A 24,034-nucleotide genomic window follows, 5' to 3' on the forward strand; every position below is an offset into this window, starting at 1 on the left:
CACCACATGCTGTGCCAGCCCAGACTGACCCATTGTCATTCTGTATGTGGCAATCAGCCCCACACGGAATGACAATGGGCGGGAGGGGATGCTCTTGTGCTTAGAGGGGTGCGAGGCGGCCCATCACGGAGCTGAGGCCTTTCACAAGGGAACAGATCTGTTCCCTGAAAGGCCCAAAATTACGGACAAAAGGCGTCCTTACGGACAACGGACATGAGATCCAATTTACGGACGGTCCGTGAAATTTACGGACGGTTGGTCACCCTAACCACAGGGTAAGCGGCCACGTGGGCCCTCCCGAAACAGGGAGGAGTCGGAGGGGCCAAAGTTTTACTGTTCGTTTAGCGGTGACTGACAGCAACAGAGGGGCGGGCTCGACATCATGATACATGTAAGCATGAGTTCATATCCTGTTTGGATGGCTATTAGTAATCGCCAGCCATGAGAAGCTTCCAGGGGGAGGTAAATATAACCCGGACCAAAATAACGCTCACCCCCCCCCCCCCCCCCCCCCGCCGAACCTGTGTGGACCTACAACAGTCCTCGTCCGTCTCATGCTTAGTGATGTGTTTGCACTTTCACTGAAAAGAAAGTGACCGAACACGGGCATCACTCTTTCTCAGTTCCATCAGTAGTACCCTCAGAGGCGCGTGCTTCCACAGGTGGCTCTGTGGCGCAATGGATAGCGCGTTGGACTTCTAGGCAGGCTGTGAAGGCATTCAAAGGTTGTGGGTTCGAGTCCCACCAGAGTCGTTTTGATGCAGAGCACTCCAGGTGAATTCATACCTTTAGAGAAAGAGCACGAGGAGCAGGATTGCTTTGTCGCTGGTGTTTCCAGAGCTGCTTTGGGTTCCTCAGCTCTGGGGGCTCTGTGCGGTCCCTGCTGCTGGGAGCCCTGATGAAGCCCCCCGTAGACACACTGTTAGCATCACACATGGGCCAAAACTTGTGAGCAGTGACTCCTTCTCACATGCAGGACATTTACCCGCGTACAGAGTGTGTAGAGTGCACTGGGCAGGGAGGGGCTTCATCCACTCATTGCTGTACAGGTGTGAGGGAGTCTTTGCACTTTGTGAACACAGGGTCTGTAGACTTTTTACATCCGGGGCGGTTTCACCAGAGAACCGCCATAGGTTATCTGTGGTGGGTGCACTGGGCCTGGTCAGGGGTTGAACATAGTGCGGTCCAGACAGGTTCTGTATTTGGTAACTATTCTTGAGATGGACAGGGAATCCAGGATGGTTTTAGGAACGATTCCTACTTGTGTCTCAGTTGTGGCTTCACCGGACACCGCGGCGGCGCCAGTCAAAAGAAACCGGATCCTTCAGAGTCAATACAATGGCCTCCCTAAATGTTCCATCAAATCCTTTTTCCCTAAGCTGGATTCTGGATTGGACAGTTTGACCCCACCCATCCTTCATTGGAGCAAGTTTTATTCCAAAGGAACCCCAGGAAGATGCCCAGGGCACCTTCCAATCCAGATTCCTGCCTGACAAGGCTCACCTGTGACCTCCATCTTGGTGGCCACTTGCACACAGTGTTCCAGAATGGATTTCTGCCTCCATGAAGCCTGGAGTACATGCTCACTCCATGCTCATCCTACCACATGTATGCAGCATACACACGCGCATACCATCCATGTCTCACACAGATGTAGAGGAATGCCCAGGTGAAACGCGCTGTAGGATCAATTTAACCAGGAGGGGCCAGCGTGCGCTCTCCATTGAAGGTCCCAGTCAGCATGCTGCCACCCTCACCAGTCTTCCCCAACCAGGACACATGCCAGGAGTCACCTCCCAAAGAGCGATATACTTTACGTGCCCCAATCTGGATGTCAAGCCGCTTTACTACACTTCATGCCTGGCGCAAACACTCCTAATTCTTGTGTGTCCTGCAGAGAAGAAGAAAAACCTGCAGTGACTTACAGCAAAAAGAGAACCCAGGGAAGGGCAGCACGTGCACTGACACTCCAGGGACTGACCAAAGTCGAAGTAATCCTGTCCTGTACTCCTGAACCTCCACCACACCTCAGTCTACACCCAATGACCCTCCAGGGGAGACCAATGTCCAAGGAATCTTGTCCTGATTTCCTGAACCTCCACCAAATATCTCACGCTCAGTCCCCACCCCATGACCCTCTCCAGGAACCGACCAATGTCCAAGGAATCCTGTCCTGATTTCCTGACCTCCACCAAATACCACATGCTCAGTCCCCACCCACTGACCCTCCAGGGACAGACCAATGTCCAAGGAATCCTGTCCTGACCTCCTGAACCTCCAGCAAATGCCTCACGCTCAGTCCCCACCCCATGACCCTCTCCAGGAACCGACCAATGTCCAAGGAATCCTGTCCTGATTTCCTGACCTCCACCAAATACCTCACGCTCAGTCCCCACCCACTGACCCTCCAGGGACAGACCAATGTCCAAGGAATCCTGCCCTGATATCCTGAACCTCCACTACACCTCATGCTCAGCCTCCACCCACTGACCCTCCAAGGGAGACTAATGTCCAAGGAATCCTGTCCTGATTTCCTGAACCTCCACCAAATATCTCACGCTCAGTCCCCACTCAGTGACCCTCCAGGGACAGACCAATGTCCAAGGAATCCTGTCCCTAACTCCTGAACCTCCACCACACCTGACGCTCAGTCTAGACCCAATGACCCTCCAGGAGAGACCAATGTCCAAGGTATCCTGTCCTGATTTCCTGACCTCCACCAAATACCTCACGCTCAGTCCCCACCCACTGACCCTCCAGGGGAGACCAATGTCCAAGGAATCCTGTCCTGATTTCCTGACCTCCACCAAATACCTCACGCTCAGTCCCCACCCACTGACCCTCCAGGGACAGACCAATGTTCAAGGAATCCTGTCCTGATATCCTGAACCTCCACTACACCTCACACTCAGTCTCCACCCACTGACCCTCCAGGGGAGACCAATGTCCAAAAACACCTGTCCTAATCTCCGGAATCTCTACCAAATACCTCAATCTCATTCCCCACCCAATGACCCTCCAGGGACAGACCAGTGTCCAAGAAATCCTGTCCTGAGCTCCGGAACCTCTACCAAATACCTCAAGCTCAGTCCCCACCTAGTGACCCTTCAGTGCTAAACCTCTGGCACGTTCAGTCCTGTTGGATATGATGCCCGCCTCCCCAGCCTATTCTACTGATGCCAGTGCCCTGTGCCCCCTCCAGACTCTTGACCAGTGACAAAGCTGTGGGCAGAACTGCTAATTCTGACCATTGCCTCTATAGTGCCGCCAAATCCTGCTTCATGGCGCATATTAATGACGCACCCTAATGGTGCAAACGATTGATCAAGATAAGATTCAGGGCTGCCACACGGATAGTTCACCCATCACTGGCACGCACGGGCGGCTACTCCATTAGGGCGGAGGAGCGTCGCCCCATTGCTTTCTCGCAGTGCAAGAAGCAGAAACATAAAATGGCATTTTAAATACCATTTTATGTTTCTGCTTCTCGCACTGTGAGATAGCAGAATGTATGCCTGATTGGGAGCGGGCGGGTGGGTGGGTCAGGGAGGAGTGGCTTGCCCAATGCTGTGAGCCCACCAAAACAGTCTTGCGCACTCTCCATTTTCTCTATGTAATGGCCTCCCTACAGGCACCCGACTGGGCGCCGTCAGCACCAGTCACAACACTGCCATTGCAGCGTTTTGATTGGCTTAGGGGAAGGGAGGGAGGATGCCTGCTTCCTGACGCGAGACCCGGCCAAGAGTGGAGGCGGCTCGGGACCAGGTAATTGAAGTTTTTTTATTTAACCTGTTTCTCGTCTCCCAAATGTATCAAAACTGCTTGATGGGGGCCTGGAAACCAGGGGGGAGAGGAGGGATAGGGAGGGGGCGGGTTACACATGATATTGCTGTGCATTATTGATAAAGATGAGTGCGGAAGAGGAGCGGTAGGAAAACATCTCTTGAGGTGCACAGAGGAAGAGGAAAGGTCCAGAGTTGTGGGATAAATGAGGGAGGAGGGTTGACACAAGGGACAGAGGGTGAGAGAGGAAGGAATTCATTTTGAGACAGGTGGATGATGAAGGAAGAGAGAGAGATGCGAAAGGAGGGAAGAAGAAAGCACAGGGAAAAGACTGGCGAACTGGGGAATAAATTAAAAATACAGAAAAAGTAGATAAAGAAAAAAGCCTCTTGCCGAAACCCGGGACCTTTATTCTCAGTCTAACACTCTCACAACTGAGCTATTTTGGCTGGCTGTCAGGAATGAGAGTGCAGCTTCCTTAGTGACCAGAGCTAATATGTTGAATACTGTGATGAAGAAGTAAACATTGTAAGTAGTTAACACCAGCTTTGGCCCCTTTCAAACCCCTCCCTGAAACAGGAAGAGGTGGGTGGGAACAGATAGATGGGGTGGGGTTTGAAATGAAAATTTACTTCATGTTATGAGATGCTAAGTTGGAGTAACAAGGTCTGGGCGTAACAACTTAATAGATATAACATCTATCTGTCTCTTCTACGTTCCCCACCCATGGATACCACTCACCCACTCTCCGCCCACCCATTCTTCCCATTTAGGCATCCCCTCTAAGCTGCATGGAACCAAACCTTGGACTCAGCGACGATACCTTGCCAACTGGTGCCGCCCCCAAGCTGATGATGCAGTGTGTGGTAGGGAGAGAGGTCCCTCTCAATGCATTGTGCACAAGTGTGGTGGAAGCTGTCACTCAGCATCATTATGTACCCATGAGACACGCTGGACAGGAGGAGGAGAGAACCATGTCACCTGCATGTGGGTTACTTGTGGAGCCTGCGTTGGGTCCTGTGATCATGCTGTGGGGCCCGCATGTGTAGCAGTCTTCACATGGGGTGGCACCTGGCTGTAGATTAGGAGGGTCCAGGGAGGCCCCTACCAGGATGTGCTCTCCTTTGGAAATGAAATGCCCGGTAGAGAGATGGACAGGGTGACAGGCGCGGGAGGAGGGTCTGTCTGTCTGCTGTAGTGTCCTCATGGTCCATGGATGCCGCGTGGGGCTGCTGTAGTGTCCTCATGGTCCGGGGTGGCCTGGGGGCTGCTGTTGTGTCATCGTGGTCCATGGATGACCCTCGGGGGCTGCTGTAGTGTCCTTTTGGTCCATGGTTGGCCCGGGGGGCTGCTGTAGTGTCCTTGTGCTCCATGGCTGACCCTAGGGGGCTGCTGTAGTGTCCTCATGGTCCATGCATGACCCGGGGGCTGCTGTAGTGTCCTCGTGGTCTGTGGATGACCTGGGGGGCTGCTGTAGTGTCCTGCGGTCCATGGATGACCCGGGGGGCTGCTGTAGTGTCCTTGTGCTCCATGGCTGACCCTAGGGGGCTGCTGTAGTGTCCTTGTGGTCCATGCATGACCCGGGGGCTGCTGTAGTGTCCTCGTGGTCTGTGGATGACCTTGGGAGACTGCTGTAGTGTGCTCATGGTCCCTTGATGTCCCGGGGGCTGCTGTAGTGTCCTCATGGTCCCTGGATGTCCCGGGGGCTGCTGTAGTGTCCTCATGGTCCATGGGTGACCTGGGAGCTGCTGTAGTGTCTGTGTGGTCCATGGCTGACCTGGGGGGGCTACTGTTGTGTCTGCATGGTCCATGGATGACCAGGGGGGCTGCTGTAGTGTCCTCATGGACCATGTGAAGAAATAAAAACCTTTTTAGGGGTTTACTGATACACCTGGTCCTTTAACCCAACAAAGAAGAGATTGGCACAGAAGCTGAAATATAAAAAATAATGCATTTATTAACCTCACATGAGGGAGACTGCGTCATACAGTACCCTCAGGCCAGTGTAGGAGACAGTCTAAGGAGTACAGAGAACAGGGGCCTTATATATGCATTTGTTACATAGTCAGCATAAAACCAAGGGGAGGTCCCGGCACATACAAGAATACTATTTGACTAATATGGGTATACAAAATGTGCTTGCTCAACAAAGTGGGAGGGGAGACTAAACTGCTTCCATCAGTAAGAATAGCCTAACAGTTCTATATTAGGAGCAGGTGCATTCTGGCAGCTACAGGTCTTTCTGAGCATGTGCAAGGCTCTGGAAGAGGGAGAAAGCACCTGGTGAGCACATGGCTAACTAAAAAGGCTGCTAGGAACAAAATGGCTTTTAGCTCATGCTAACAGCAATTCCTGCAATCTTAAACACATGGCTGCCCTGGGAGGCTGTTGTAGTTTCTTTGTGGTCCGTGGGTGACCTGGGGGGCTGCTGTAGTGTCCATGTGGTCCATGTATAACTGGGGGGGCTGCTGTAGTGTCCTCGTGGTCCATGGATGACCCGGAGGCTGCTGTAGTGTCCTTGTGGTCCATGTATGGCCTGGGAGGGCTGCTGTAGTGTCCTCGTGGTCCATGGGTGACCTGGGGGGCTGCTGTAGTGTCCCTGTGGTCCATTTATGACCTAGGGGGGCTGCCGTAGTGTCCTTGTGGTCCATAGATGCCCTGGGGGGGCTGCAGTAGTTACTTTGTGGTCCTTGGATGACCTGGGGGGCTGCTGTAGTGTCCTCTTGGTCCATGGGTGACCTGGGGTGCTGCTGTAGTGTGTTTGTGGTCCATGGATGACTTGGGAGCTGCTGTAGTATCGGCGTGGTCCATGGGTCACCTGGGGGGCTGCTGTAGCATCTGCGTGGTCTATGGATGACCGGGGGGCTGCTGTAGTGTCCCCATGGTCCATGGATGCCCTGGGGGCTGCTGTAGTGTCACAGTGATCCATGGATGTCCTGGGTGGGATTCTGAAGTCTCCTCGTGGTCCTTGGATGACCTGTGGGGTTGCTGTAGTGTCACCGTCGTCCATGGATGACCTGGGGAGCTGCTGTAGTGTCCTCATGGTCCCTGGGTGCCCGGGGGGGGCTGCTGTAGTGTCCTCGTGGTCCATGGATAACCTGAGGGGGGCTGCTGTAGTGTTCTTGTTGTCCATGGATGATCTTGGGGGGCTGCTGTGGTGTCCTCGTGGTACCTGGTTGACCTGGGGGGGCTGCTATAGTTTCTTTGTGGTCCATGGATGCCCTGGGGGGGCTGCTGTAGTGTACTCGGGATCCATGAATGACCTGGGGGACTGCTGTAGTGTTCTTTCGGTCCATGGGTGACATGGGGGGCTGCTGTAGTGTCCTCATGGTCCATGGATAACCTGGGGGGCTGCTGTAGTGTCCTCATGGTCCATGTATGACCGGGGGGGGGGCTGCTGTAGTGTCTGCGTGTTCCATGGATGATCTGGGGGGACTGCTGTAGTGTCCTTGTGTTCCATGGATGATCTGGGGGGCTGCTGTAGTGTCCTCGTGGTCCATGGATGATGTTTTGGGGGGGCTGCTGTACTGTCCTCATGGTCCATGGATAACCTGGGGGCGCTGCTGTAGTGTCCTCGTGGTCCATGGTTGACCTGGGGGGTGGCTGCTGTGATTTCTTTGTGGTCCATTTGTGACCCAGGGGCTGATGTAGTGACCTCGTGGTCCATGGATGACCTGGCGGCTGCTGCAGTGTCCTGGTGTTCCATGGGTGATCTGGGGGCTGCTGTAGTGTCCTCGTAGTCCAGGGGTGACCTGGTGGGCTGCTGTAGTGCCCTTGTGGTACGTGGATGACTTGGTGGGGCTGCAGTAGTGTCCTTGTGGTCCATGTATGACTTGGGGGGGGCTGCTGTAGTGTCCTCGTGGTTCATGGATGCCGTGGGGGGCTGCTGCAGTGTCCTCATGGTCCAGGGGTGACCTGGGGGCTGCTGTAGTGTCCTTGTGGTCCATGGATGACTTGGGGCTGCTGTAGTGTCCTTGTGATCCGTGGATGCCCTGGGGGGAGCTGCTGTAGTGTCTTCGTGGTCAATGAATAAAATGGGGGCCTGCTGTAGTATCCTCGTGGTCTGTGGATGACCTGGGGGGCTGCTGTGGTGTCCTCGTGGTCGATGGATGATCTGGGGGGTGCTGCTGTAGTGTCCTTTTGGTCCATGGATGGCCTGGGGGCTGCTGTAGTGTCTTTGTAGTCCATGGGTGACCTGGGGGGCTGCTGTAATTTCCTCGTGGTCCGTGGATGACCCTGGGGGGCTGCTGTAGTGTCCTCGTGGTCCATGGATAACCTGGGGAGCTGCTGTAGTGTCCTGGGGGGCTGCTTTAGTGTAACTGTGATCCGTGGATGACCTTGGGGGCTGCTGTAATGTCCTCATGGTCCATGGATGACCTGGGGGGCTGCTCTAGTGTCCTGGTGGTCCGTGGGTGAGCTGGGGGCTGCTGTAGTGTCCTCGTGGTCCAGGGGTGACCTGGTGGGCTGCTGTAGTGCCCTTGCGGTCCATGGATGACTTGGTGGGGCTGCTGTAGTGTCCTCATGGTCCATGTATGACCTGGGAGGGCTGCTGTAGTGTCCTCGTGGTCCATGGATGCTGTGGGGGGCTGCTGCAGTGTCCTCATGGTCCAGAGGTGACCTGGGGGCTGCTGCAGTGTCCTTGTGGTCCATGGATGAATTGGGGCTACTGTAGTGTCCTTGTGGTCTGTGGGTGACCTGGGGTCTGCTGTAGTGTTCCGTGATCCGTGGATACCCTGGGGGGAGCTGATGTAGTGTCTTCGTGGTCAATGAATGAATTGGGGGGCTGCTGTAGTGTCCTCATGGTCCGTGGATGACCTGGGGGGGGCTGCTGTTGTGTCCTCGCTGTCCATGCATGACCTGGGATGCTGCTATATTGTCACTGTGGTCCATGGATGACCTGGGGGGCTGCTGTAGTGTCCTCATTGTCCATGGATGACCTGGGAGGCTGCTGTAGTGTCACTGTGGTCCATGGATGACCTGGGGGGCTGCTCTGGTATCCTCATGGTCGATGGATGACCTGGGGGGGGCTGCTGTTTTGTCCTTGTGGTCCATGGATTGCCTGGGGGCTGCTGTAGTGTCTTTGTGGTCCATGGGTGACCTGGGGGTTGCTGTAGTTTCCTCGTGGTCCATGGATGACCCTGGGGGGCTGCTGTAGTGTCCTCATGGTCAATGGATAACCTGGGGAGCAGCTGTAGTGTCCTCGTGGTCCATGGATGACCTGGGGGGCTACTGTAATGTCCTTGTGGTCCATGGATGACCCTGGGGGGCAGCTGTAGTGTCCTCGTGGTCCCTGGATGACCTGGGGGGCTGCTCTGGTGTCCTCATGGTCGATGGATGACCTGGGGGGGGCTGCTGTAGTGTCCTTGTGGTCCATGGATGGCCTGGGGACTGCTGTAGTGTCTTTGTGGTCCATGGGTGACCTGGGGGTTGCTGTAGTTTCCTCGTGGTCCATGGATGACCCTGGGGGGCTGCTGTAGTGTCATCATGGTCAATGGGTAACCTGGGGAGCAGCTGTAGTGTCCCCGTGGTCCATGGATGACCTGGGGGGCTGCTGTAGTGTCACTGTGATCCATGGATGATCTGGGGGGCTGCTGTAGTGTCCTCGTGGTCCATTCATCACCCTAGGGGGCTGCTATAGTGTCATTGTGGTCCATGGATGACCCTGGGGGGCTGCTGTAGTGTCTGCGTGGCCCATGGATGACCTGGGGGCTGCTGTAGTGTCCTCGTGGTCCGTGGATGACCCTTGGGGGCTGCTGTAGTGTCTGTGTGGCCCACGGATGACCTGGGCTCTACTGTAGTATCATTGCGGTCCGTGGATGACCTGGGGGGCTGCTGTAGTGTCTGCGTGGTCCATGGGTGAACTGGGGGGCTGTTGTACTGTCCTCGTGGTCCATGGCTGACCTGGGAGGCTGATGGAGTGTCCATGTGGTCCATGGATGACCTGGGGGGGGGGCGCTCCTGTAGTCTCCTCGTTGTCCATGGATGACCTGGGAGGATGCTGTAGTGTAACTGTGGTCCATGAATGACCTGGGGGGCTGCTGTAGTGTCCTCGTGGTCCATGGATGACCCTGGTGGGGCGGCTGTAGTGTCCTTGTGGTCCCTGGATGACCCAGGGGGCTGCTATGGTGTCCTCATGGTCGATGGATGACCTGGGGATGGGAATGTTGTAGTGTCCTCGTGGTCCATGGATGACCTGGGGGGCTACTGTAATGTCCTTGTGGTCCATGGATGACCCTGGGGGGCAGCTGTAGTGTCCTCGTGGTCCCTGGATGACCTGGGGGGCTGCTCTGGTGTCCTCATGGTCGATGGATGACCTGGGGGGGGGCTGCTGTAGTGTCCTTGTGGTCCATGGATGGCCTGGGGACTGCTGTAGTGTCTTTGTGGTCCATGGGTGACCTGGGGGTTGCTGTAGTTTCCTCGTGGTCCATGGATGACCCTGGGGGGCTGCTGTAGTGTCATCATGGTCAATGGGTAACCTGGGGAGCAGCTGTAGTGTCCCCGTGGTCCATGGATGACCTGGGGGGCTGCTGTAGTGTCACTGTGATCCATGGATGATCTGGGGGGCTGCTGTAGTGTCCTCGTGGTCCATTCATCACCCTAGGGGGCTGCTATAGTGTCATTGTGGTCCATGGATGACCCTGGGGGGCTGCTGTAGTGTCTGCGTGGCCCATGGATGACCTGGGGGCTGCTGTAGTGTCCTCGTGGTCCGTGGATGACCCTTGGGGGCTGCTGTAGTGTCTGTGTGGCCCACGGATGACCTGGGCTCTACTGTAGTATCATTGCGGTCCGTGGATGACCTGGGGGGCTGCTGTAGTGTCTGCGTGGTCCATGGGTGAACTGGGGGGCTGTTGTACTGTCCTCGTGGTCCATGGCTGACCTGGGAGGCTGATGGAGTGTCCATGTGGTCCATGGATGACCTGGGGGGGGGGCGCTCCTGTAGTCTCCTCGTTGTCCATGGATGACCTGGGAGGATGCTGTAGTGTAACTGTGGTCCATGAATGACCTGGGGGGCTGCTGTAGTGTCCTCGTGGTCCATGGATGACCCTGGTGGGGCGGCTGTAGTGTCCTTGTGGTCCCTGGATGACCCAGGGGGCTGCTATGGTGTCCTCATGGTCGATGGATGACCTGGGGATGGGAATGTTGTAGTGTCCTAGTGGTACATGGATGGCCTGGGGGCTGCTGTAGTGTCTTTGTGGCCCATGGATGACCCTGGGGGGCTGCTGTAATGTCACCGTGGTCCATGGGTGACCTGGGCTGCTGCTGTAGTTTCCTCGTGGTCCATGGATGACCCTGGGGGGCTGCTGTAGTGTCCTTGTGGTCCATGGATAACCTGGGGGGCTGCTGTAGTGTCCTCGTGGTCCATGGATGACCTAGAGGGCTGCTGTAGTGTCCTTGTGGTCCACGGGGAGACTTGCATCTTTTTAATGTTGGGGGGGGGTGTGTCCTGGTAGCGGCACCCACGGTGGACCCTTGGGTAGGACACCCCACAGCCGGGCACTATGCATGGGGCAGCTGCCGTGGGTCCAGCTTGTGAGCGCCCCCTACCTGAAGAACATGTGATGAGGGAAGTCCCTGCAGTGGCAGCTTTATCTCAGAAGCGCCTGTCTTTTTATCTACAAAGAAGGACAATTCATAGAGCAGGCTTGAGTCCTCTTTTTGATGAATCGAGTCCAGAGTTTATTCATTGAGTCAACACAAAGGCAGAATTTTTTTGTACACTCTCTCCACGCTCAGGGCGTTGGTTTAGGAATAGCCATGTCTTAGTCAGAGGGGTGGTTTAGTGACAAAGCTCCCAACTGTGGGGTCCGTGGACCAGACTGGTTTAAAAATACATGTTTTGATGCTCAGACATTCAGACCAGGATTAAAATGTTGGATTTAATGGCAGCTATTGCACAAAATACCAGACCCCGTTTAGGAGATACATTTTAATTTCTTTGTATAGTCTTCAAGTGGGAGCTGAAATGTAAGTGGGTGCAATGCCTCATGGACACCCCAAGAGACAAAGTCAATGAACCCCGAATATTCTTCATGCTACTCATGGCTAGAATTAAATGTAAAAGAACTGCTCACGATTGTCATTATATGTGGAGTATCATCCGTCAAATAAAAGAATACGAACGTGCGTAGTTTGCGCCAGTAGTGTAGTGGTAACATGCAAGTTACCGGTTCTTGCGAATCTTGTTCGATTCTTGGCTGACGCACACCTTGAAAATATAAAAAGTCTTTAATTACAAGCATCATTTGCTTTTGGAAATAGCATAAATTATGTCATTTTCTGATCATGAACAAATAAAATTGAATTTCTAATTGACAGAATGATTTACATGATGTACACTGACAAGAGTTGTGAACGTGACTCAATCACGTTGCTATTTAGGAAGCCACGGGCAGAGCACTGACCAGAAGTAGGGAGATTATTTCCGCAAAGATTGAGAAAGGCAGTTATCTGAAATTTTGAACATTTCTTACTTGATGGAGACCAATCATTCGCGAGCTAAGAGCTGATTTTGCAGCAAATTGCGCGCACAAAAACTTCTTAAGTGAACGGAAAGAAACAACATCGCTGTGACCGAGAGCTCTAGACATCTTCTCTGTTCTGATTAAAAATATAGGGGCATATTCTCAAGGACCTATTGCTGAGTTAGTGCCACTTTATCGCTGCCAAAGTGGCGATAAATGTATCTCACCATTCACAAGCTGGTGCTAACAGCTGATATCACCAGTTTTCCTGCGATAGCAGCCGCAAAAAACATCGCCACAGATGACTCCGGCAACTAACGCTAATGAGATGCAGAGTAGGCGTTCCCGTGCAAAAAGCCGCGACAACATCACTTCCCAACATTCTCAACGACCAGCCAGATTGGCGATAAGAACACAAAACATGCGATAAGGCGCGTTAGCAGCAGGGATTTAACACCTGCTCCGACCTGGTGTTAAGTCGGACGACACCCCGCACCATAAAGTGAGCCCAGCCCAGCCCAGAGCCACACCTGAAGAACAGATGCCATGGAGCTACTCATCATGCAGCTCAGAGCCCCAAGAGGGCCACAACACCCACCGCCACCAACCCCAGACCCGCCACCCCCCACCCCGGACCCCCCCACCCCCTGACCACCACAGCACAGACAAAGACCGCGGACCTTCAGAAAACGCACCAGCCTCACAGACTAAACACCAGAGGATGTCATTGCCCACTACAGGCTCAAAAGGACAACCATCTTACGCATCCTGACCATCATTGCCCACAGGCTGACGGTACCAACACAGCGGACAACCAACATCCCTCTGCAGACAAAGCTGCTGGCTGTGCTGCACATGTTGGCCTCTGGGACCTTCCAACCAACACATGCCAGAGTCGGAGGAGTCTCACAGCCAGCCCTATCCAAGTTCCTCACACCTGTCTTGGATGCCATCATAAGCTTGGTACCCCAGTACCTTCACTTCCCGCACACTGCTAAGGAACAGCTGGAAACCAAGCAAGGCTTCTATGCCATAGCTGCCTTCCGGCACGTGTTGGCTGCAATCGACTGCACACATGTACTCCTCGTGCCCCCTGCCGCCACTGCACACAATTACTGCAACAGGAAGCACACACATTCCATCAATGTGCAGGCAATAGTGGATCACAGTGGACTCTTCACCAATGTCGTCGCCAACTACCCAGGCTGTGTGCATGATTCCTTCATCTTCCAACAGTCCATCCTCAACCAGCGCTTTGAGGCTGGCATCTATGGGAATGCATTGCTCGTTTGTAAGTACTAAATGAACACACCACACACTTCAACTCCACAATTATGCAACTCACAACTTTGGGAATGCACACATTACAAACTCACACACAACATGCCAAACAACATGCCCACCTACCATACACGACAGCACAACTTACTGTGGTGACCTGGGCAAGCCATGTACATGAGCCATCAACAGCATGGCACCTCAGCCACACAATAGCAGAATGTGGGGAGAGGTGGGAACCATGCATGTGCTAAGGAGGCAAGTGACCCATGAATGAGAATGTACACAATGCCAAGTGTCGCATGGATGTGCTGGCCAGACTGCAGTATGCAGACCACAGACATGCCCATATTGACATATACTGCTGGTGTTTAGGTGTAGTGAACAGTGGATGCAACCATGTTACCCCAGGTAGGGGGGAAGAGCGTGGAAAGTAGCTCATTACGTCCCCCCCGTAAGCGTGAGCGGAGTGGGCTGGCCCGGAGTACGCCAGGCCAACGTAGGGGTGTGAATAAAAAGTCCGTAGCTCTGGGCGTGGTTCTCTTCCGGAATGGCCAACGTGTCTGCCAGGGCGGCGCTTCCCAGCCCGCCGCGAGGGGAAACAACCCTTACAACGCATTCATTACATCGCACTACTTTTACATAGCAGTCATGATATCGTAACACCCTTTACATCACATGTCATTACAACGCAGCCATTACATCGCATGTCACTACAACACATGACATTACAACACATATCACTACAATGCAGGCATTACATCGAAAGTCATTACAATGCATACCATTACAACGCATAGTGCCATTACACTATCCAACACTTACCCTACTATTGCACTCACTGGAGTTAGAATAGTAATTTTTACCCCAACTCTATCCAACACTTACCCTACTGTTGCACTCACAGGAGTTAGAATAGTAATTGTTACCCCTACACTATCCAACACTTACCCTAATGTTCCACCCACTGGAGTTAGAATAGTAATTATTACCCCTATACTATCCAACACTTACCTTAAATGCGATGTAATGGTATGCATTGTAATGGTATGCATTGTAAAGGTATAATGCGATGTAATGAAATGCGTTGTAAAGGTAGTTTCTGAAAATGTGTAGTAATGGCATGAGATGTAAAAGAATATGTTGTAAAGGATGTTGCGATGTAAAAACTGCGTTGTAAAGGCATGCATTGTAAATGTATGCGTTGCAACGTCATACATTCGCACGAGGCCGACGCCGTGATCGGCGGTGCCTGCGACCATGTGCGCCTGCTGCACCCCAGGCTGCAGGTCTCCAGACCCATCTTGGCCGCCCCTGCGTAACCAGGCCACACCACTCACCTTCCGACACCGGCGTGTGTCAAAGAGGGACCACCACGTGCCTGTGCAAGCTCCAAGCCTGTGGCCCGCAACCTTGGCAGCCTCCTCAGACCATCGCTGTCCTCCCTGAGACAGGCCCGCAGCACTCCTTTCTCGTTGAAGTACTCCACTGGCCTACACAGCGGTCAAGTAGGTCACACATTTGGAATTGAGTCTTGATTATACAATGGCCGTGTACACATATTAATGCAAAATTTAAATCACTGTACTCCCTTTGATGTGGTGCATAGCATTGGAACCACATGTGTCTGTGTGCCCCTGCTGACTATGCCTTCGGCCTACACTGCGGTCCAGCACCGCGGGGTCACCTGTGTGCTGTCTTCACTGCGGTCCAGCAGGCCTCACACTAATCCAGTCCGTACCAGGCAGGACACGGCATCGTCGCAGGCTGCACACCAGCTCAGCTCTGGTGCTTCTACCTCCGTCAACTACAAGTCATCTCCACATGCCATTTCAACGTCATGTGTTAGAGTTCCAGGAGGAGCTTGCTGAACAGCGGTTGGCCCGCGCTGACCGCTGCCTCCGGCCTACACTGCGGTCAAGTAGGTCACACATTTAGAATGGAGTCTTGATTATGCAATGGCAGAGTACACACTTTATGGCTGAGTTGACATCACTGTACTCCCTTCGATGTGGTGTCACCAACTCTGTGCATAGCATCCGAAGGACACCTGTCTGTGGTCCCTTGCTGACTACTGCCCTCAGCCTACACTGCGGTTGAGTAGGTCACACATTTGGAACTGAGTCTTGATTTCTGTATGGCAGAGTTCATATCATTGTACGCAAGGAGAGCAGTAAGAGGAAGACGTGGTTCAGTCCGGAGGAAAAAAGGATCCTCGTTACGGAGGTGATCGAACACTACCAACAACTGATCTGGTGCCACTAACTCTGTGCATCGCCAGCCAACGACACGTGGCTGTGGGCCCATGTGGACCGCTGCCTCCACCCTACACTGTTGTCTGGTAGGTCAAACATTTGGATCTGAGCCTTGATTTATTTATGGCAGAGTTTATATCATTGCACAGGCCTCATAGCAGACCGCATCCCCTTTCAGCCCTGGTGCCACTGAGTGTGCCCCGAAAATCATGGACACTCTCTGGTTGAACTTTAGTGGCGTCTGAGTCTATGGCCTGAGGGTTGTCTTCATCATCATGTAGCTGATATCGACTTGGTGGTAAAAAGGAGTCTGTAGCATTCTATTCCTCCATTTGCCTGTTTCGGCTTGCTTCTGCCCTCTGCATCATGCCCTGGAAGGACACCTTCCACTGTCCCCCGAAACACTCCGCGACATTCACTTTCGACATCAACGAGGACCCGCTCAGCTCGCATGGCCCTACCTCAGTGCACCGCAAGTCATCGTCCCGTGGCGGTGTGTCCGTGCCGGCCGCAGTGCATCCCGGCCCACTAACTCTGTGTAGCTCAAGTAATGGGCCCTATCTGATTGACTATTGGATGGCCTCTGTGTCGATGGCCTGGGGCTCATTAATGCCATGTGTCTGTGGCAGTGCGCTATCCACTGCCTCCGGCCTCAACGGCGGTCCATCAGGGCTCACACATCAAATCGAGTCCTGACCTGCCCAGACAACGCATCATCGCAGGATGCACATGGCACCACCACCAGGACCACCTCCAACCAACAACTGCCAGAGTAAGTGTCTTACAGCCAGACTATCTGAGTTGCTCACTCATGTCTTGGATGCCATCATCAGCTTGGTACCCTGCTCAGCTCTTCAGGTGCCACCAACCCAATGCACTACAACTCATGGACCCTTTCCAATAGATCTTTTTTTATGTGGACAGCTCACGCAACAATGTCACCTCATGCAGTGGGGAAGACCTGGGACGATGATGGGGAAGATGTGGCCAGTGTGCATAGGGGTGAAGGCACGAACAATGGGAGGGCAGGAGGCAACAACAAGAAGGCAGCAATGCAGACTGGAGGTGGTAGTCCAGCTACACACCGGGAGCTATGAATGAGGTACGTGCTGTGGACTGCGGATGCAACTATGTAATCTCAGGCAGTGGGGAAGACCTGGGGCGATGATCGGGAAGATGTGGCAAGTGTAACACACCCGACTGCAGCTGCAGCAGGAGTATCCCAAAGGGACACAATCTTGGACAAGTCACATGAGCACGATTGGCTCTGGTGCCCCTACCTCAGTGCACTGCGACTCGCCGACCCTTCTAATTGAATAAATGAGTGACCTCTGTACTTGCTCCGGCTACCAAAATGATACTTTGCAGTTGTTTGTGTTATGTTGGTGTTTTATGTTTCCGCTTTAATGGTGAACACTGTTCAAGTTGTTGCCAGCACCAACCACTCCCTGAGGGCCGGCTCACACTCACCCCACACCCATCCAGCAAAGGCGTCAATGGTCAGGTGACCCTGGTAATAAAGAGTGGCCGGGCGCACGTGCCCGTAGCCAGTTCAACTGACTATCAAAGTGTGTCCGTGTGCTCATTACATATGCATGATGGCCCTAGGCCCTACCACATTACATTGTGCGTTGTACAACGGATGCAACCATGTCACCCGAGGCAGTGGGTAAGACCTTGTACATGTAGCTGTCGTCCCCACTTCATACGTAAGAGGAGTGGACTGGGCTGGCGTACGCAAGTCCAGCGTAGGGGTGTGAATGATTGTCCTGGGGCTCTGGGCGTGGTTCAGTACTGGAAATGTGCAAATGTGTGTGGCTATGTCGGAGTGTGTGTGTCCGTTGGTGAGTGTAAGTGTCCCTTATGAGAATTAGACACCCACTTATGTAATCGAGTTTGGCTGCCATGAGTTCGAACCCCACCGCACCTGTTTAGCCACCTCCTTCTGACAGTCTAACACCTGGCCGTGGAATGTGATGTGTGCTTCTGTGAGGTGCTGGGAGCCATCTGTGGTGGTGTGTGCTTCCTGCTGTGTGGTCTGTGCAGGGGGTGGGATCTCCTGGAGGGAGCTGGGCTGCCCTGCTCCTGGAGGTGGGTTGCCTAAGATGTCCATGAGCTGTTGTAGGGCGTCGGTGTCGAAGTTGTGGAGGTCCTCTCCATCATCACTGATGAGTTGTCTGGTCTGTTCTGCAGGAGGTGTTGATTGTCCCTCTGCTATGTGAAGGGGAGATGCCTTTTAACATTGTGTGGACATGTATGTTGACGCATTGTTCATGTTTACCTCGGGACTGCATGACAATGTACATTGTGACTGTTTGGGAGGAGCTAAGTATTTGATGCGGGACAGTGGACATTTGAACTACATCACGGATGTGAGGTTGTACACGTACATTTTCATCTCACAGTTTCCAGCTATGCCAGATGTGTTGGTCGTGATATTGGTGCTGTGTGGTGTGGGACCCCTTGGGGCACGTTGTGGACGGGGCCCTACCTGGTGTTTGTATGTGTGCTGCAGTGTGCCACGAGTGTCAGCGACATGATCCAGAGTCATTGTGGTGTGCAGTGTACTCTGCTTAATTGTGCATGTGTGCCATTGTTCCTATCTTGCCCGTCCCCTGAGTCCCTGGTCGGTACTCACCCTGTTGATGTTGTGTCAGGTTATGTTGAGCAGTGTCAGGTGCCACAACTCCTGGCACCGTATCCCGACTGCTGACTGTGTCCACCATTTTCTCCATGTCATCCAGCTCCTGGTGTGACGCTGGACCCCCACCTCCAATCTGCGTCGCTGCTTTCATGTTGGCATCGAGTTTCTTCTTGGTTTTGGCTTTCACATCCTTCCAGCGCCTCTTGCCCTCTTCTATTGTCCTCCTCAATACTGCATATGCATTCACATGGTAAAGAAAGTCTGCCATATTTGCATCTTTGTTGCCAATGACACGTTGGATGTGACAAACAGTTGTTGGTAGTGTTCTATCACCTTCGTGCCGATGATCCTGTTTTCATGCAGACTGAACCGCGTCTTCCTCTTCTCCTTGGCCTTCCCCGACCCCGAGGTTCCTTGCTGGTCGTCTGTGGGGTTGTGGGGTTCGCATTGTCCTCTGCACTTGGTCCGGGTGCATCCATGGTGCTACGCAGTTTGTGTTTTTTTGGCCTTTTATAGTGCATTTTCCCGCATGAAACGTGGGAATTGCAGGCCTGTCGCTGGTTATCGCTGATTTTTGTAGCGCGATTGGCCACATCGCAACTTTTTTCATGTTTGTGTTTCGCGTTTTCTATGCGTCGCGTTAGTTTTCACGCAGTCATTTGGTACGTTATCGTGAGACTATCGCATGGTACCGCCGGGTTGAGAATACAACGCTAACACAGCGTTATTTTTCTGCAATAGACTGCGACGTGCAAAGATGCGTTAAGCAAATTTTGCGAAAGTTATCATACGTTCTTGAGAATATACCCCACAATCTTGTTCTAAATCACCGAAATATAAAAATGCTTTAGGCATACGGCAGTGTTCGATATATTTAAGCAACAAAATAATGCACAAAAATACAGAAACAAACAACCATCAGGCAAATACACTAATAATGACATTTTTTATTTAATTCACAAACACATATTACAAAAATCTAAATATTGATTTTAATGGGAATGGGGAAGCTTTTCTAAATTAAATTAAGGTCACCAACCATCCATATATTCTGTTAGATTCGCTTGTGCTGCTTCCGCGAATCAATATGAGAATAACAACTTAAATTTTAACCTCTAATATCAAATTCATTCTCGTTTATCGACTATTTCAACATTTTCAGTTGTACATTTTGCTTCTTTTTATATACACCATATTAATCTGTTAGTGTTATTTGCGGATGCCCTAAGTAGGTGGGGCGAGTAGACCCACTAACATAGATGGATTTTATAAACTAATTATTAGTATAGTGAAATATGAAAGTAATATGAGTGGTGGATATGTTAGTCAGTCCTTTGAATTGAGAAGGATAGTGGAGGGATAATAGAGGGAAAAAGGTTTGCATTCATATAGCGTTTTCCACCTTTGATGATGAGGTGAAGCACTTTTTCCGCAAGTAGCACTCTACTCCAGAACCCATAAAGGATTATTTCTGAAAGTATTATTTTGAGGATCATAGTAGTGGTATGGGGTTAGGGAGAAATGAGATAGAAGACTTAGATGATATATTGATAGAGGTATAGGGTGAAAAATTGGGTAGTGCATTGGAAAAAGAAATAGAATGAGGTTTCAGATGAGTCAGAGAGTTAAGGTAGAGGATTTATTGGGAGCAGTATAGGGTGAGAAATAGGGTAGTGCATTGGATATGTTAAATTATAAGAAAAGTAATAATTATAGAAATACATAGGTAAATGGAAGGTATATTTATGCATAAGGAAGGTAGTATATTAAAGCTGCATTTAATAAACGCCGGCTTTCAAGTGTTGTTGTACTTTTTTTTCTGTAATTCAATTGTGAAGCCATTGTAGATACATAGTTTTAATTAAAGATTTAATTATTTATGCAGTCACTTATGTACATGTTAAAAACATAGAATAATGTAAACTATCAGTAATATGTGCATTTGTTAAGCAGAACTAATGAATATCTATATTTTTTAAAACATAATTATTACATACGTTTATACATAGCAATAGATATAAATATTCAGGCACATATCTATATTCCAAATAATTGCTTATATACAGAGAGATGTGCTGTATATTTCTGTTTGCTTATGGTGGTTATGTGGGTATGAGCCAATTCTTGAGTAGTTTTGGGAAGATAAGGTGGTTATCCGTGTATTTTATGTTGGGGGGTAAAGAGTTCTATAGTTTGGCTGCTTGAACAGAAAAGGTTGTGCCACCCATGGTTTTTTTCATGTATGGTGAGATTTTGAGGCAAGCTGCCACTCTAGAGTGGAGGTTCCTTTGTTGAATGTATTTTGTGATTTTATTCCTGATGAAGAGCGGTCCTGTTCCATGCATCGCTTTTTGCGTGATACAAAGTAGCTTGAACGTGGATCTTCTGGCAACCGGTAACCATTGAAGGGCTTTCAAGGCAGGGGAAATGTGGTGATGTGGCTTTTTTGTAAGAATAGTCTGTCAGCCGAGTTCTTAATCTGTCAATCTTTTCATAGTTGTTAAAGGTGTTACATGGTAGAGGCTATTGGTGGAATCGAGTTTAGACAGAACAAGAGAGATGGTAGCCTGGACTTTGTGTGGAAATGCCAGGAGGGGTAAGATTTTTCACAGAGTTTTTATAGTACAAAACTTGATCTTGCTAGTTTTTTCACTTAGGCATTTATTCATAGCTTGGAGTCCATGGTCATTCCAAGGTTTCTTACTTCCTTCAATGCTGTGAGGAGGACTGGAACGAGGAAAAAGGAGCGAACCTGAAGTGGATAGAGCAGACCGCGCCGACCTGGTCCTCGCCGGAAACGGGCAGCGGTCTAGTGTCGGAGCAAGGCATGAAGGAGGGGCCATATACGTATGTGGAAGAAGGATGCCTAAATAGCACGCCAGGAGAGGAGACGGTATGCGGCGGCATAGGAGTGGGAGAACAGGAGGCGAGCATCGGGCGAAGTAAGAAAACGGAAAGGGAGAGCAGAGGAGCAGAACAGACAGAGGATCCAGAGCAGCAGTGGAGCGAGGAGAGAGGAGACGTGAAGGAACCAGCCGGCCAAGAGACGGGAAAAGCATTCTATGCTACGAACATACCCGGCAGGCTAGAGGAGGGAGAAGACGCCCCGGGTCCTGACGCCACAGCCCAGGAGAAGGGTCGTGGTCCCAGGCGAGTAACACTCGGGGGATCGTTCTGGTGGGGGTGGTGGGGAGGCTCGGGGTAGTAGGGCACAGGGGTGTGTTGGGTAAATTATCTCCGGCACTCACCCTATCTATACCACGCACTTCTTTTGGTGGCGGTAGCACAATCTATAGACAAACAAAGCCTGGACTTGACCCCCTCGTATTTGTTTTATTTTCCCTCCAGGCCTCCCGGTTTCAAGACTTAAAAGGAAGAAAAGGAGAGACAGACCACAGAGACCTCTACGCCCCAGACCCGGAGGAACTGACTGATTTAGTTTTTTGTGTGTTGTTAAACACCGAACAATTTCCTGTATTTCTTTCTGGGATTCCTGAACCATGCCCCACCCCTTAATATTACAACAGTAAAGTCCAACACCTTATTTGCTTCGTTTGTGCCCTCCTTCACCCCTGTGATCACCGAGAACGGCCACAAATGCTTTAGACGGTGTTCCCAGATCATCAGGCCAGGTGGCGAGGGGGTCATAATTTTTCCAATCGCCACACGTGATTATTTCCATTTTGGAAGCATTCAATTTGAGATGGCTCCACGTCACCCATTGATCCATGGCTCTGAGACAAATGAAAATTGTTGACTTTCCATTGTGTCTGGGGCAATCCAGTTGAAGGAGTATTTGTGTGTCATCTGCATAGTTATAGCACATGTGGTGAAATTGATTGATCAGTGCCGGTAATGACTTCATGTAGATGTTGAAAAGTATGGGTGAGATGATAGAGTTGTGAGTAACCCTGGGCGTAGTTCGCGAAGTAGCACTTCGCGAAGCTATGCAAAGTGCAGTTCGCACTACGCGAGCTACGCGTAGCACTTCGCGAACTGCGTAGTACCTTGTTCGCACTGTGCCAGATGTCGTATTCAATGATTGCACAGTGCGGACAAGCAACCGGCACTGTGCAATCATTGAAAATGGCATCTTGCACAGTGCGAGCTGTAGTTTTCTGCTGCTCGAGTAGATTTTTACTCGAGCGGCAGCTTTCTCAACGCGAACTGGTAGTTTCTCATCGCGAGCGGTCGTGAGCATACGCGACCACTCGCAATGAGAAACCTGACCTCCTCGCGTTGGGAATCTCGCCGGGAGGTTTATTTTCCATGCTCGCGATCGCCAACTTGATGTTGCTGATCGCGAACAAGGAAAAAGTCTAGCCGGGATGTCATTTTGCTTGCTCGCGGTCGCCAACTTGACGTTGAGGACCGCGAGCAAGCAAAAAATGACCGCAGCACTACGCAACACTACGCTACGCGTGTTCGCACTGTGCTACGTGCAGTTCGCGTAGTGCGAAGTAGCGCGAACTTCGCAAACTACGCGAGCGTAGCGTAGTGCTTTGCCCAGGCTTAGTCGTGAGGGACCCCTGCTTTTGTGAAGTACCGTTTGCAAGAGAAAGAGGGGGTATGGATGACATTAGTTCTGTTGCAAAGGTAGTACGTGATCCAGTCTAGAGCAGTTCCCTCAATACCGGCTTTGTAGAGTCTTTGTTTCAGAGTGTCATGGTCAACCGTGTCAAAGGCAGCTGAGAGGTCCAAGAGAAGTAGCACAGCAACCCCGATGCAGTCAACTGCGTTCTTAAGGTCATCCCAGATGACAAGGAGGGCAGATTCTGTGCCTCTTACTGGACGGAATCCCGTTTGGTAGTTTGAAAGTATGGCATTATCTTCAATGAACTGTGACATATGGGTGAATGCTGCGCTTTCTATCATTTTGCCCAGGAAAGGTCCATTTGAAGTTGGTTTGTAATTGTCAGGGGTTTAGCACATCCAGGATTATTTTCTTTAGTAAGGGGCGTATGTTGACTTTTTTAGTTCTTCTGGAAATATTCCGGTAGTTTAGGAATTGATGAGGATTCTTCTCACTGGTGTCTACAGAGGTTGTTAGAAGAATTCTCTTCAAGGTTTGCTGTTTTACACGGGTCAGAAGGGCTGCCGGCAGGCAGGTTTGCTTTGACCAGATCCATAAATTCATTGTGAGAAATGTGTTGGAAGGAATGAAGAGGCTGGGTTAGAGTATTCTTGGATTGTTGTTTTGGAAAAGGGTTGGTGCTGGTGCTTTTCCTTTGTTTTAAATATGAGACCAACGTATCTGCTTTGGCCGTGTAATGATTTGCCAGTTTGGCTGAGAAATCTTGAGTAATGGGACGAGCTCCTTCTTGAAATTTTGATTTATGAAATCCATTGAGGATTTTACAGAATTCTTTATTTGCACATTTAGCATTTGGAATTTTGTCTGAATAGTACCTTTTCTTAGCTTTTTTGATTGCTGACTTGTATAATCTGTTGAGTTTTTGTAGGCGAAGTTTGTGTTGATTGCTGTTTGTTTTGATCCAAGCACTTTGCAGCATTCTAATTTGTTGTTTTAACTCCTTTTCTCTATTTTATCTCTCTAAGGTGTTTGTTTTCTTTTGTGTTATTTTTAGTGGTATCAGGATATCAAAAACTAC

General features: G+C 51.1%; 1 non-coding gene across 1 annotated transcript; it reads left to right on the top strand.

Annotated features, from left to right (window-relative positions):
• Window positions 1-664: 664 nt before the first annotated feature.
• On the top strand, window positions 665-753 carry TRNAR-UCU (transfer RNA arginine (anticodon UCU)). The gene is given in 2 exon segments: window positions 665-701; window positions 718-753. It is a non-coding gene; the product is annotated as a tRNA-Arg (tRNA).
• The last annotated feature ends 23,281 nt before the right edge of the window (window positions 754-24,034 follow it).

The sequence above is a fragment of the Triturus cristatus genome, chromosome 4_1, assembly GCF_964204655.1.
Source record: "Triturus cristatus chromosome 4_1, aTriCri1.1, whole genome shotgun sequence".
Classification (NCBI taxonomy): Eukaryota; Metazoa; Chordata; class Amphibia; order Caudata; family Salamandridae; genus Triturus; species Triturus cristatus.